At 40.7% G+C, this 13,052-nt stretch overlaps 1 protein-coding gene across 3 annotated transcripts in view; it reads right to left on the reverse strand.

The window, feature by feature from the left end:
- FHOD3 (formin homology 2 domain containing 3) overlaps window positions 1-13,052 on the reverse strand; it is a 412,474-nt gene that overhangs the window by 339,021 nt on the left and 60,401 nt on the right. The window lies entirely within an intron of this gene.

Below are 13,052 nucleotides of genomic sequence, written 5' to 3' on the forward strand. Positions count from 1 at the left end.
AGGGGAGGTTTAGGCTGGATATTAGGAAAAATTTCTTCACCAAAAAGGTCATCAGACATTGGAACAGGCTGCCCAGGGCGGTGGTTGAGTCACCATCCCTGGAGGTATTTAAAAGATGTGTGGATGAGGCGCTTAGGGGCATGGTTTAGTGGTGGACTTGGCAGTGTTAGGTTAACGGTTGGACTTGATGATCTTAAGGGTCTTTTCCAACCTAAACAATTTTATGATCAAAATACTCAAAGCCCGAATCAGATATGGTGCTCCAAAATGTCAAACAGAGATCTGTGAGCAAATACTCCATCTGCAACAGCTACTTTTATTCAGAAATTAGAGGTTGACAAAAGCAAATCTAAGAGTGTCCCTGCATAATTGTGATGTTACTTAACCCCAGGGAATTCATGAAAAGAAAGGGCAGATAGGAATTCAGGCTCTTCCTCCAAACCGGGCTACTATTTTTCTTCCTAGAGAAAACAAGCTATCCCTGATAAGAAGTACTAAGGCTGTAATAGACTCTAATGTCCTATCAATGAGGTAAGAAAGAGAAAAGTGAAAAGCAACGTTGTCATGCATGCAGAAGCACACAAAGAACAGCAGTAGAAAACCTTAAGAGGTGTGATGAGGTCACTGGCACAAAGTTGGGTCACTGTAATGCTGGCTGTGATATCACATAACAAAGGCAGAATTGATAGGTGGAAGTCACAATTTCACGATCTACCAAGAAGCCAGCATGAAAAGGGTGAATGCTGACATGCGCCACAGCCACCTCCGATAAGCTATCGCATTTAAATGCCCAGGGCATGCAGCCGCCCTGAAAATAGATTTCTTGTTTTCTCAGAGGGGAAAGGGAAGGTACGACTGCAGCCTGTGAAGCCTCTCTCTTCTCCTTTTCCTTATTATTCCATAGGAAACATGGAAAAGATCTTTCCAGCTGGGATTTTGAAGTCAAAGTACAGCTGACCTGACCCTCAAAGGGAGGGATGGGCCAGAGCCTGCGTGCGCGGTGCCTGGGCTGCCTGACTGCCTGCCACTGCCCCATCCATCAACAGGCGGCACAGGTGCCGACAGGCAGCGGCCGCCTCTGGGAACTGCCAGCTATGTGGCATCAGGCTCAGAAGATCAGACAATACAAAAAAGTAACAGCAGCAACAGGAGAGACACAAAGAGAAAAGAAATCCTCCTCTTCAGCATTCGCAGATCCGCACAAAACGCAGCAGGCTCTGCAATGCAGGAAGCAGCTTGCTTGCTCAGAGGAAGGTCTTGTCAGAAACACCGTGCTGGGAACCAGAGTAAAACTGTAACTTTCCCCTTCTGGGAAGGGACGCACCTGGAAATCTCATCTCCAGGAAGCAGGCTGGTACAAATTATGAAAAAGCGCTATCTCATTCAAGGGCAAGACTGGTGCTCCATGAGAGTAGAATGGACCAACTCTCACCCCAAACCATCTTACAGGAGGTGAGGATTTCCCCAGAAAGAGTCTTGTGCTCCAACAGCCACAATTTCTGCCTCAGTCCTAGCAAAGTGCTTGGTCACAACCATAAAGCAGACACTGTCTCCATTGGCTTCTGCCCATATGATGGGCCTTAGAGCCAACGGAGGAAACTCATGGCCTGAATCTTACTTGCTCTTACCAAACTTCATTCCAGCATAACTTCACAGGAGTTATTCCAATAAGTAAATGTACATACACAAATCACGTATTGGATCCTGATAGAAACTAGGAAAGAAATATATCAGCGCAGCTATTTTCAGAGCTTGGCAAAGAACCAGATTTCACTGAAAGCTGCTGTCATCCAAGAATGACTATCAGGACTCTGAAGACACAAACCAGAAAGGGACAACACAGAGTACGTGTACCTCTCAGCCAGGCAGTTCCTCTCCCTAATCTGTTCCCTTTATGGTCAATGGAACAAGAGCAATTCAGGGCAGGAACATAACTGAGATGCTCTGAAGTACCCTCTAGACAGACTTTGCTCACCAATGACAGAGGGAGCCTAGCGGCTAACACAGCCGCCAAGCTGGATGCCTGGCATGACTGGGGGGCTGACAAGAAGAGGACTCGTGGCAGTGATACAGCATAAAACATCAGCTAGAAGCAAAGTTATTTTCCTCCATGCACCATGGTTAAGAGCAACTCAATCAATATGAAAAAGAAGAACTACATCCAGTGCCTTTAAGTTCCCTGTCAGCTGAATTAGGCTTGTAAAGCTCCTATTCCTTTCCTGCAACAAAGAGAAAAGGAAAGCAGTGAAGAGGGAGGAACTAAGTCCATGCTGTTTTCTTGTTGTTGGGGTTGGTTTTTTGTTTTTTGGGGGTTTTGCTTTTGATTATTGGTTGTTTTCGTGGGGTGGTTTTTTGTTTTGGGGTTGGTTGGGGGTTTTTTTTGAGTATGAATCGGGGTTCTCAGTCTTCACAAAAATCCTTGTTCTGTGTAGCATGTTTGGCTTTTTTTTTGGTTTTCCCTACAGAGAAATTTTGGAGCTGTTTGGGCATTTCTGTGTTTGGATTGGTCACACTGCCTGCCTCCTGGACAAGCATCCCCAAGGGCCAGCTGGAAACAGTATCAGGCAGCTAGTCAAACAAGTACTGCCTGCTCACAGATGGTCCTCTAGGTCCTGTTAGTTGGTACCAAATCATATGTATTTTACTGGCTTTAAACAAAAAGATTCAACCTCATAGCTGTTCAGTTAGGAAAATTCCCCCTAAAGCCCTAGTAAAGATATTTAAATGACTGAACGTTGACTTAGGAGCCCGAAACACGCAACATACAGAACAGAAATCCACACACAACACCTGAAGTACAGATACACAGTACAAAACAGCAAGACCCCAGTGACAGTAATGTGCAGACCACTAACCTTGGAGTGAAAAATCCAGGAGACCCAGTCACTGTTACCAGAGTGCCCCACAGCATGTTATCTAGGGTAACCACGGGTGCTCGTGTACTCATCACTTGTACTAACCTTTGGACAAAAGCACAGCATGTGTGCACACCCAGGGCTTTAGGGAGCTGTTCAGAGCATCCCTGTTGCTCCCATTTCCCAGGGTACACCACCCCTGAGAATATTACAGTAGTACCTGGCTATGCCAGCAAAGATATAGGGAGGATTTTATTTCCTTACCCACTCTTTTTGGATCTCAAATATTTTTAATATACTGGGAATTTTAATATATTGGGAATTAATTAAAAATTAATAATTTTTAACATACTGTTGTTGAAGTGAACAGCACATAGAAGGACTCCTTTGTGTGGGTTTTAACAAAGGTTTTCAGGTTAGTTACATATGATGCTGGACTTTTCATGCAAACATACCCATGTTTTCCACAGCAAGTTTTTCCTCAGTGCAACACCAAGCATTTCAGCATGACAGCAAAAGAAAAAAAGTAGGTAAGCCTCCTGATGTGCTTCTGATGCAGTTACAGGGAACCACTCATGCATGCTCCCCTAAGCAGCAAGAGGCAGAAAAGTAATGACAGCTGGCTGCTGTCTTGCCGGCATCATCACCATCCTCCCCTGCCTGGAGCATCTCATCAGGCCCCCACACCCTGCAGAATAAGCTCTACTGCTAAAAAGTTTGAGGAAAACCCTGGCCCTCAGGCATGGGTGAGATCAATCCCAGGCCTCCTCCCGTGCCCAACCTGCCGAGAAGCTGTCCACACTCTCGGCTGTCCGTGTTTCACACAAAATGAAGCGGGAAGCAAATCTCTCCAGTGGCATTTGATGCTAAAGAGGCTCTTAAATGGCCGCTGAACTTACATTTAGGACTATGAAATAAGTAAGAAACACATCCAACATTTATATTTTCCTCCTCAGCACATCAAGAAGTTAACCTGATACACCAATTTTAGATATTCCAAAGTTATAACTGGCCTTTACAGCTGAAGTGTAATACTTGTCAACAGCCATGGTAAGAAATAAACCCACAGAAACAGGTTTTAATTTTTTTTTTTTAAAGCACACCATTTACCAACACATTCCTCTTCATGTTTTAATAGTAAGACCAGAGCTAAATATTTAATGTCTGAAAGGTTAAAAGAAACATGATATATAACTTCATACATACCACACTCATCTCAAACTGCTAAATATCAATTGTCATGACTTATGACATCCTACCACTTACAATAGCATGCTGCTCAGCCACAGTAACTTCTGCTGGGGTTTTAAATTAAGAGGTGGTAACTTTATCTCTTTGGACCCTAAATTTTTATGTGCCTTACATCAAGAAGAGTGTGGCTAGCAGGTCGAGGGAGGTTATCCTCCCCCTCTACTCTGCCCTAGTGAGGCCACATCTGGAGTACTTTGTCCAGTTCTGGGCTCCCCGGTTCAAGAAGGACAGGGAACTGCTGGAGAGGGTACAGCAAAGGGCTACAAAGCTGATTAGGGGGCTGGAAAATCTTTCTTAGGAGGAAAGGCTGAGGGACTTGAGTCCTTTTAGTCTGGAGAAGAGAAGACTGAGGAGGGATCTTATTAATGCTTATAAATACTTCAGGGGTGGGTGCCAGGAGGATGGGGCCTGTCTTTTTTCAGTGGCACCCAGTGACAGGACGAGAGGTAACGGGCACAAACTTGGTCATAGGAAGTTCCACCTAAACATGAGGAAGAACTTCTTTACTTTGAGGGTGGCAGAGCACTGGAACAAGCTGCCCAGAGAGGTTGTGGAGTCTCCTTCTCTGGAGATACTCAAAACTCGCCTGGACACATTCCTGTGCAACCTGCTCTAGGTGAACCTGCTCTGGTGGGGGGGTTGGACTAGATGATCTCCAGAAGTCCCTTCCAACACATATCATTCTGTGATTCCAAAGAGAAGCGAAGCCTCCCTTCCATAGCAGCACGATTCCTTGCTTTATGAACTAACACCATTTCTGCTCTTTTATTACATTAGAAGTATGTTATAGAAAAATAAATATCATTAATCCAGTTCTTTCTCTACCCAAACATTTGGGGAAGCAAGAGCCACAACTTGCATTGCAGCTACTTCCAGAATCATTACACAGCTCCTTAAATTTCAGGAAATCCAGAGCTAAAACCTACAGCTGAACAACACAATGCCACATCTCTAAACACAAAAGCTAGTAGACAAAACCAATACATTTAATATTAACACAGTCTTTAGTATATATGCTTAGAGACCATTGATATATTAAAGCCAATTTTGTCCAAGCACCTTAGAGCATCTCAGAGAGGTAGGAACTGTATTTAACCTAATTCCACTTGAGTAAAATCAGCATCCCTGCACCTTCCTTACAAACAAGGGTAAATCAGTGGCAGTGCAGAGAATGACATCCCAAAGAAATGCCAACATTTCTTATTCCAAAGCCACAGCTTTTAAGTAGCAGTTCCTAATTTCTCTTCCATAGATTCAGTGCTTAATTTTTTGTTTTTTTTTTAATGCATCTCTAACAAGTTTTTCAGGGTAAAGATTAAAACAGGTTTGAGTGGTGCATGATTTCAGGAAAACTAATCTGAAGCAAATAAATTTGTTTGGTTTATATCTTCCATATAGAACAGGTTTAGGTGGAGGCAGGAAACAAATCACTCTGTTCTCTTCTGAGAGTAATGCTAATTTATTTGAAGATATTTAATATGAACTTAACCTTTTTTCCCCTGTTAAGGGCTTGAACGTGTTGTGCTTTCATCTACAGCAAAATGAGTTCAACTGTCTGAACACAGACCAAAAGTCTAAGAACTGCTTTGCCTGTCAATAGGGAGATCTATAAAGTGGGAAGTGCAAATTGCTGAAAAGGGAAACCACATGAAAACTAATGACAGCTATTGATGTAAGAGGTTGCAAGAAACTTGTTATTTTATTTTCCTTTTAAGGAAACTACATGAACTCCTATATTTAATGAAATTTCGGATACCTCCTTGAAAATGTGGGGACTGTTAAGAAGAAGTAAAAGCAAGTTTGTCACATCCATACCTAGCTACATAGCAGCAATAATTTCTGTAGATTGCCACCTTCGTAGGATGGCTACAGCCACCCCTCTCTCTTCCATACTGCTCAGGGGACCAGCGAGCTGCACTAGTCCCAGCCAGGTGACCTGAGAGTCATGAGCTGTGATTTGGGAGAGGCTGATGCACAGGACAACCCTCAAGGTGAGAGAAAGGCTGCATCAAGGACAAGCGATGCTAAAGGGGAGCTGCGCACCTCAGTGCAGACCTGCAAAATCTGAGTTATGCAGCATCATGGTAGCAGAACAAACTGACGAGGTTGCCTTGATCACGGCATTTTTCAGCTCTCAAAATTGTTGTGGTTCTCCAAATGCCCCCCTTTCTGCCACATACACAGACTTCTCGAAACATTTAACCACGAAGAACTCCCACAGGTCACACAGGACCAGCCTCGGCAACATCTGCTCTAGAATTTCAACAGGAACATCTAGAGACAATTCCTAGGCTGCGCTTATTTATGATTGGGCAAGTATTTCTCAAAACCTAATTGAAGAACATGGAAGTCATTCAAAAATGCCTAAAAGATCTTTTTAAATAATCCATTATTTGCTTGCTTCTATTCAAAAACAAAAAACAAATCCACAAAGACCTCATCATAGTAGATACTACTGTTGTTACTTGTTATTTCCAGAGGGGTTCATTAATAAACAGTTATAAACAGTTTAAAATGTTACAGAATTCTTCTCACTCATCTCAGAAGTTAAATTTATAATGTCTGTTTCTCTTTAGATTACAAAAAGGTGATTAAACTAGTCCTAACAATAGCAACATGACTATTTTAGACATAAAATTTTAGAAACTGCAATTGCAGTATACTCCAGTAACGTCAAGTTAATTTGCTAATTAACTTATTCTTCCTTTTATGTGAAATTTAATTAATTAGCAGATGTACAGTCCTTTCAAAGCACTGGGTAGATGGTAATATGCAAAGAATAAAAGCATTACTGTATTTTGTTAGAATTTTTTAATCTCCAAAAAGACTGCATGAAAAAAACTGTCCACTTAAAAAGAAAATCCACATATCAGTAATATAGTACTTTATAATTAATTTAAAAAAACTATCTGAATTAAGTCTAAATGGCCTTGTGTTGTGGGGTGGGAAGCAAAGAATCATACTACTTATTTTCCTTCCTGGCTTTATGAGAAGACAGTTTCCTTTAAAGTACAACTGAAGATGATTAAGGATTTTTGTTGTTTGTTCAGAAACAAAATTTGTTTTAAATCTCACTATGTTTTAAGAGTCCAAAGTAGATTCCTTCTCCCTTGCAAATTTTTACATATTGTAAGAAAAGGGAATTATTGTGGAAATCTCAGTTGTCAGGGGAAAATAAAAAAGCCAGAAAGAGGATATCCCAATTCAACGACATTTCACTTGATTTCTGCAGTACTTCCCGGTGCAAGTCAAGTCAGATAAACTTTCACATTTTAACACAAAGCTTCCCAAGATGAGAAAAGCATCCCGCTAGCACGCTCCACAGCAGTCCTTTCAAACCTGGAACAAGCCCCTTTAAAGGAGGAATCCACTCCTTTACAGCAATAATGCACTGCTAATGGAGGCTTTATCCACTCTACAGCTTCTTGGTTTTTCTTGCTGCAAAGCCTATGTTAAGGATTATAATTTAAATGAAATATGCAGAGACAAATCTTGGAAATTTCCCTGCTTTGTCTCAAACACCTTCTGAAATCCTATGGGACCAAACCAGGCGTTTCTCAGTGAGATCACAGAAGGCAAATCACAGGTTATGGGGAACATACCGTGGTTCATCCCCACAGAGGAGGCTGACTAAAAGGATGCATGAGGAGTACAACAAAAGTCTAACATTTCAGTTTAAAGAGGTGTACATTTTTAGAGCAAAACCACAAGTTATTTATACGGATAGATTTCAGAAAGCAATCTGATCTGGGAACCAGGGGATTTTACTTAGAGCATCTGTGTTCCACATTCGCAGGAAAGAAAATTTAAATTATCCTAAAAAGCTGAAAAAGGTATTTTTATCATAGCCTTTGCAGTTATTTCACATTTCACTTTAACTGAAAGAGAGCTGAACCAGATATCTCCAATCATATCTGTAAGCAGGCCCCAGTACTGTGTGCACTGTCGTAACTAGAACTCAAATTATTCTATTGAAAAAAGCCTAACCCTTAAAAAAAAAAATCCCCCCAAGCTCTGGCATTCCTTTTCACATTTTTTCAATTTGTGTGATGTCAGTTTACATCTAATAAACGTGTTGTTTATTATCTTCATTTAAGCCAGGACTTTTACCAAGTTACAGCAAGAGTCATAAGAAGCATATCACGATTACAGATCCATAACGCAGACAAGATCCCTGTGCAGCACCATTAAATCCATTAATCACCATCTTTTCTGTCCCAATTATGCTAAGAAGATATTCGATAAAGCAATTTCAACTCACCTCTCTCTCTCTCTCCTGTTACCATCAGTGCAAAGGCGGGAAAACCACAGCGCTTCCAACAAATTCTCAAGGCACCTCTTTTGTTCCCTTTAAATTAAATCCGAATCAGTTGCACATTTTGCTGAACTGCTAATGCTCTCCACATGTTCCCCCTCTCAAACTGAAAATGTTTTCTATTAGGAATGCCTAACACTGAACAGAAAACTGTAAAATGCCCTTCAAACAACCCAAAGTACCTCTCTTTCTTGAGCCTTTCATTGGAACATATCAATCACTACTTGCCCAAATGAAGAGCTGATAGCGCCACAATTAAGCTTCCTTTAGGAAAGCTTTTTAATTAGACTCTTTCTCTTACTGTATTCAGAAACTCCCTCACCAAAAGCAAGCTGTTTATTTTAAATTCCATAAGCTCTTCCCTTAAAAAAAAAAAAAAAACACAGAAAGTTTTACAGTATGATTTAGAGGAGTTTCACAGCATCCATTGCTATGAGAACTCTGGCACTCAGCACACTGCAAAACACAGATGACAGACAGATGCCACATGATAATGATATTTGTAGGGACAAGCATCTGAAGTGAGACAAGTAGGTTGTAGGCATAAGCTTAACTCTGTCCTCAGAGAATGAAACACTACATGGTTTCACATGTTTCCTTAACTAGAATCTCACTGGCTTTTCTACACTTCGATAATATAAGAGGACAAACCACGTTTTTTCCCCACGTCTGTCCATGTATCTTAACTTCTCTGCAACAAAGAGCCAGATACAGTTACAGACTTGAAACATGATGTTGTCCTCATGAAAGCACTGTGGTTCCAATGGGGAGGAACTTGCATGTCAAGCACCTGAAGGGACAGGTCCTACCAGAAAGTTCAATACATGTATAAATAGTTGCAGAACCTAATCATATCTGCTGTAATACATGCCACAAGTCTACATAATGGATAACAGAAGGGAAAACTGTACATGGAAAAAAGGACTAGCTGCATACTTCAGCCATTACAGGACAAATAAAAACAGCTGGCTTCTACTGGCCTCCTAGTTAAACTTGGTTACAGCTTCCTTCAGGTATCCCAGAACAAAAGGGGCTCAAGAAGATATTTATGGCTACATTTCATAAAAGATACCAAGAGCAAGAGGATGTCAAAAAGACAATCCAAAGAGCTGTGTGGAGAGGCTGGGTTATTGGAGCTAACACTGCTGGTTAAAGCAGATGCCCTAAAAGCAAGGGCTAGAAACAGCTGCCGTGCAGCATGGCAGCTATTGTGTCACATACTTGGGAATAATCCACTGCTGGGCACCCATGGAAGGATGGAGAAGCGCGGAAACGCTATAGATCACTTGAGCACTGTGCTCTGGTAGATCTGCAACTGTCCACGTGCAAAAGCCAATAGAACGGGATTATAAAATGGTTATAATAACTAACAACGAAGCTATATTATACATTTAGCAAAACTCTTGCAGTAATACGCTTGCACACTCTTTAGGGACCTCACTGGATCAAGCTATGAAATGTAACACACACAAATATCTATGCAAATTATTTTTAATCTATAGACAGATTAAAGAAAGACTTTGCATAAAAACAGGAAGGAATATAACCATACAAAAATGTAATTTTATAATGCAAAAACATTTTAAATAACCAATTGAGGGTTAGGGGGTTGGGTGCGTGGGATTTTTTTTAAATAATAAAACTGACACAATGGAGAAGTAAAATTTAAAATACACCTTGCAGTGTTTGCTGACCTTCCAACCTACCGTACTCTGAGCAATCCCAGGCCAATACATGTATTCAGAATTACATCAACTTTTGTTATTCGCATTCTTCTTGTATTACATTGTATTAACACCTGAAGCTTATGTCAAACTTCTTTTGGCAGAATCATTCTAAGTCACTGATATGGGTCCCTCTCCAAACCTCATTCTCAGTAATGAGAGCAACACTCCTGATTCCCCATCACAGGCATAAGCACTTTAAAAGAGGACATGGGACTCTCTTGGGCTAAATACTGCATCTGGATGTATAAATGGTGCCTTTTCTCTCAGAGACCACCTCAGATTGAGACAAAACTACCAAGCAGCGATGAACAGACAAATGAAGCAGCAGCCGCAAACAGAGCTGTCCAAGCAAGGACATAATGAATAAACCAAGTCACTCTCCAGGAAGAGTGGAGCTTTTAAAGATCTCTAAAACTTCACTGTCAAAGAGTTGCTCTGACTAAAACCTTCCATTTAAGTTTCAGGGGCTACCGTTTTTGGCACTGTTGGTGTTCTCTCTGTAAAGCTACGTTCTCATTTACATTGGACTTTATCAATGCTTCAGCTGAGCCCTGTAATTGTTAAATACATACAAATTAAAATTACATCAAGACACAACTAACTACAAACAAGGAAAGTCATATGGCTGCCAAAAATACCAGAAAGACTTTTCCCACAAGGTATTAATGCACAATAAATCTAATTTGAATAAAAGGTCAAATTTGACAGACTGTGGGGAAAAAACACAATTGACACTATGTGATTTAAGGATTGGTCTTCCTCGACTAAGGTCTTTTAACATCAACAAGTACAAAACTACATCTATAATTTTCAATGAGTTATGTTCTATGAGCAAAACTGGTTGCAGCAATAGTGTTTTGATATAAAAACCCATTGTAAATACTGCAGTTTGTATTAAAACCACTTACATTCTATTTTTGAAATTACCTTTTAATTAGTCCTGACAATTTAATCAGGATCAAGCCACAATGGGAGAAGTAGTAGAGTGATACTTGAAATATCCATGCTGAAAGTCCTTAGTGTGAACATATAAAGACAAGAACTCAAATTGAGCGAGAAAAAAAAAGAATTAATGCATTAAATTGATTGAGATGCTCAAGAGCGACTAGTATGCAATAGGGCAGAAAATACCACTCACTAACAACTTCCGCACTCATGTTATTAAGTTTTATCCTTCCCTGCCCTGCTTAAAACCAAAAAAACCCACCCCACTTGACATGGGACTTACAAAAGCTTCCCAAGTCTCAAAGTATTGGCCTACAGTCAATACATCCTCTGACACTACAGCCCAATGAGTTCCCCAGAGATCTGAAGTCACTAATGATGGAAAACTTTATCTGGACATCTGAACATAAACACTTGTGTATTTCCCACAATTTAAAAGTACAACATGTTAGGAAGAAGAAAAAAAATATTGGTCCAACTTCCATATGGGAGAGTTTATGACAGGAAAGCTATTTCTTTATACCTCTCAGCTCTTCAGAGCAAGGATGACAGGAGGCTCTGCAGCAAGAAAACTACAGAACAAACCACATCTTCTCAGAAAGCAGTCCTAGCTACCTACTGGAGACTTTGCACAGTCAGTAACATTGCTAACCACAATGCGTTCCAAGGATATTGTGAAGACTGAAAGAAAATAGCCAAAGCAAGACGGTTTTATTCCATGTAACACCATCTCAGATTGCTGTAGCTCCTGGCTTCTACTCCAAATATGTAACACATCTTTTAACGTCTAAACCTAATGCTTATATTTCAAAAGAGACATTAACAGGCAGCCAATATGAAAGTACACACAAGATGAAGAAAAGCACCCACTGTGCCAGTGAAACAACCCTCCTGTTCTGTGACAAGTTTAACTGCCAGGCACAGGTCACCAAACAAGGCTAGTACTAAGAACCGCAGAGTGTCCTTAACTCTTTCAAACTATCCCATACCAAGAAATAAGACACATTTGATATGCAGAAATGAAAAAGAAAAGAAGAGAGAAGAAACTACATTACATCAAGCTATGGGCTGAAACAAAAACTTACCCTAAAAATCTAAACTTCAGCAGGGGGGTTGGAAATTAAAACCAGATCTTGCATTTGACTTTTCTGCCTGTAACAAACCAAGCCAAAAGCCCATATCCAAACACACCTCTGCTCCAGGAGTTTGAAGTCTGGACTCGAGTTTTACACCCCGGCTTCCACTGTACTCACTGTTGAATGCATCACTGCTGCCAGAGAGTAATAGCACCTTCATAAGCACTTTCATGCAGGAACAATTAAAATACATGCACAGTAATATGCCTAATTGCCCACAGTGAACTTGAATGCAAACAGATAACAACAAAGCAACCACACGTGCAAGCTCAGAACCTGGTGTGCTCCAATTCCTCGATGGCTGCACTCTGGACAAAAATTTTTACATGAAAATTGTTTTTATAAAACCTCAATCCAGGAAACATTGGAAATCTTGTCTTGCTGCACTGGTCTGTTTTGCCAAAGATATTCCCAGACCTAGTAAGAACAAGCTTCTCCAAGCTGTTCTTTATTTCATTCATATTTATAAGATCAGCCTAGACTTTGCAGCATCTCTGTTTCTCCTCTAATACTTAACACGTAGGCTTGCTCTACCGTACTTCCTCAAGCTAACTGTAGTAGAGGAGAATCTGTTCCTGCGTGAGGCAGCCTAGAGATTGCTCTCAAGGGGAGGTATTCAAGGAATTCTGTAGGTTGCTTATGCTCAGTTCAAATGCCCAGAAAGGCCGTTTCATAACATGTCCTGGGGGCAGGGGAAAGTAGTTCAGTTTTATTTAAAGCCTGAATCCTCTGATAGCAATAGCACTGTGGAAATAATACAAAACTTAAACTTTCTCCTCCTCCTTTTAAGGAAAGTATCTATATTCCAATGCTTCAGCTATGA

Source organism: Gavia stellata, chromosome 3 (genome assembly GCF_030936135.1).
Source record: "Gavia stellata isolate bGavSte3 chromosome 3, bGavSte3.hap2, whole genome shotgun sequence".
NCBI lineage: Eukaryota > Metazoa > Chordata > Aves > Gaviiformes > Gaviidae > Gavia > Gavia stellata.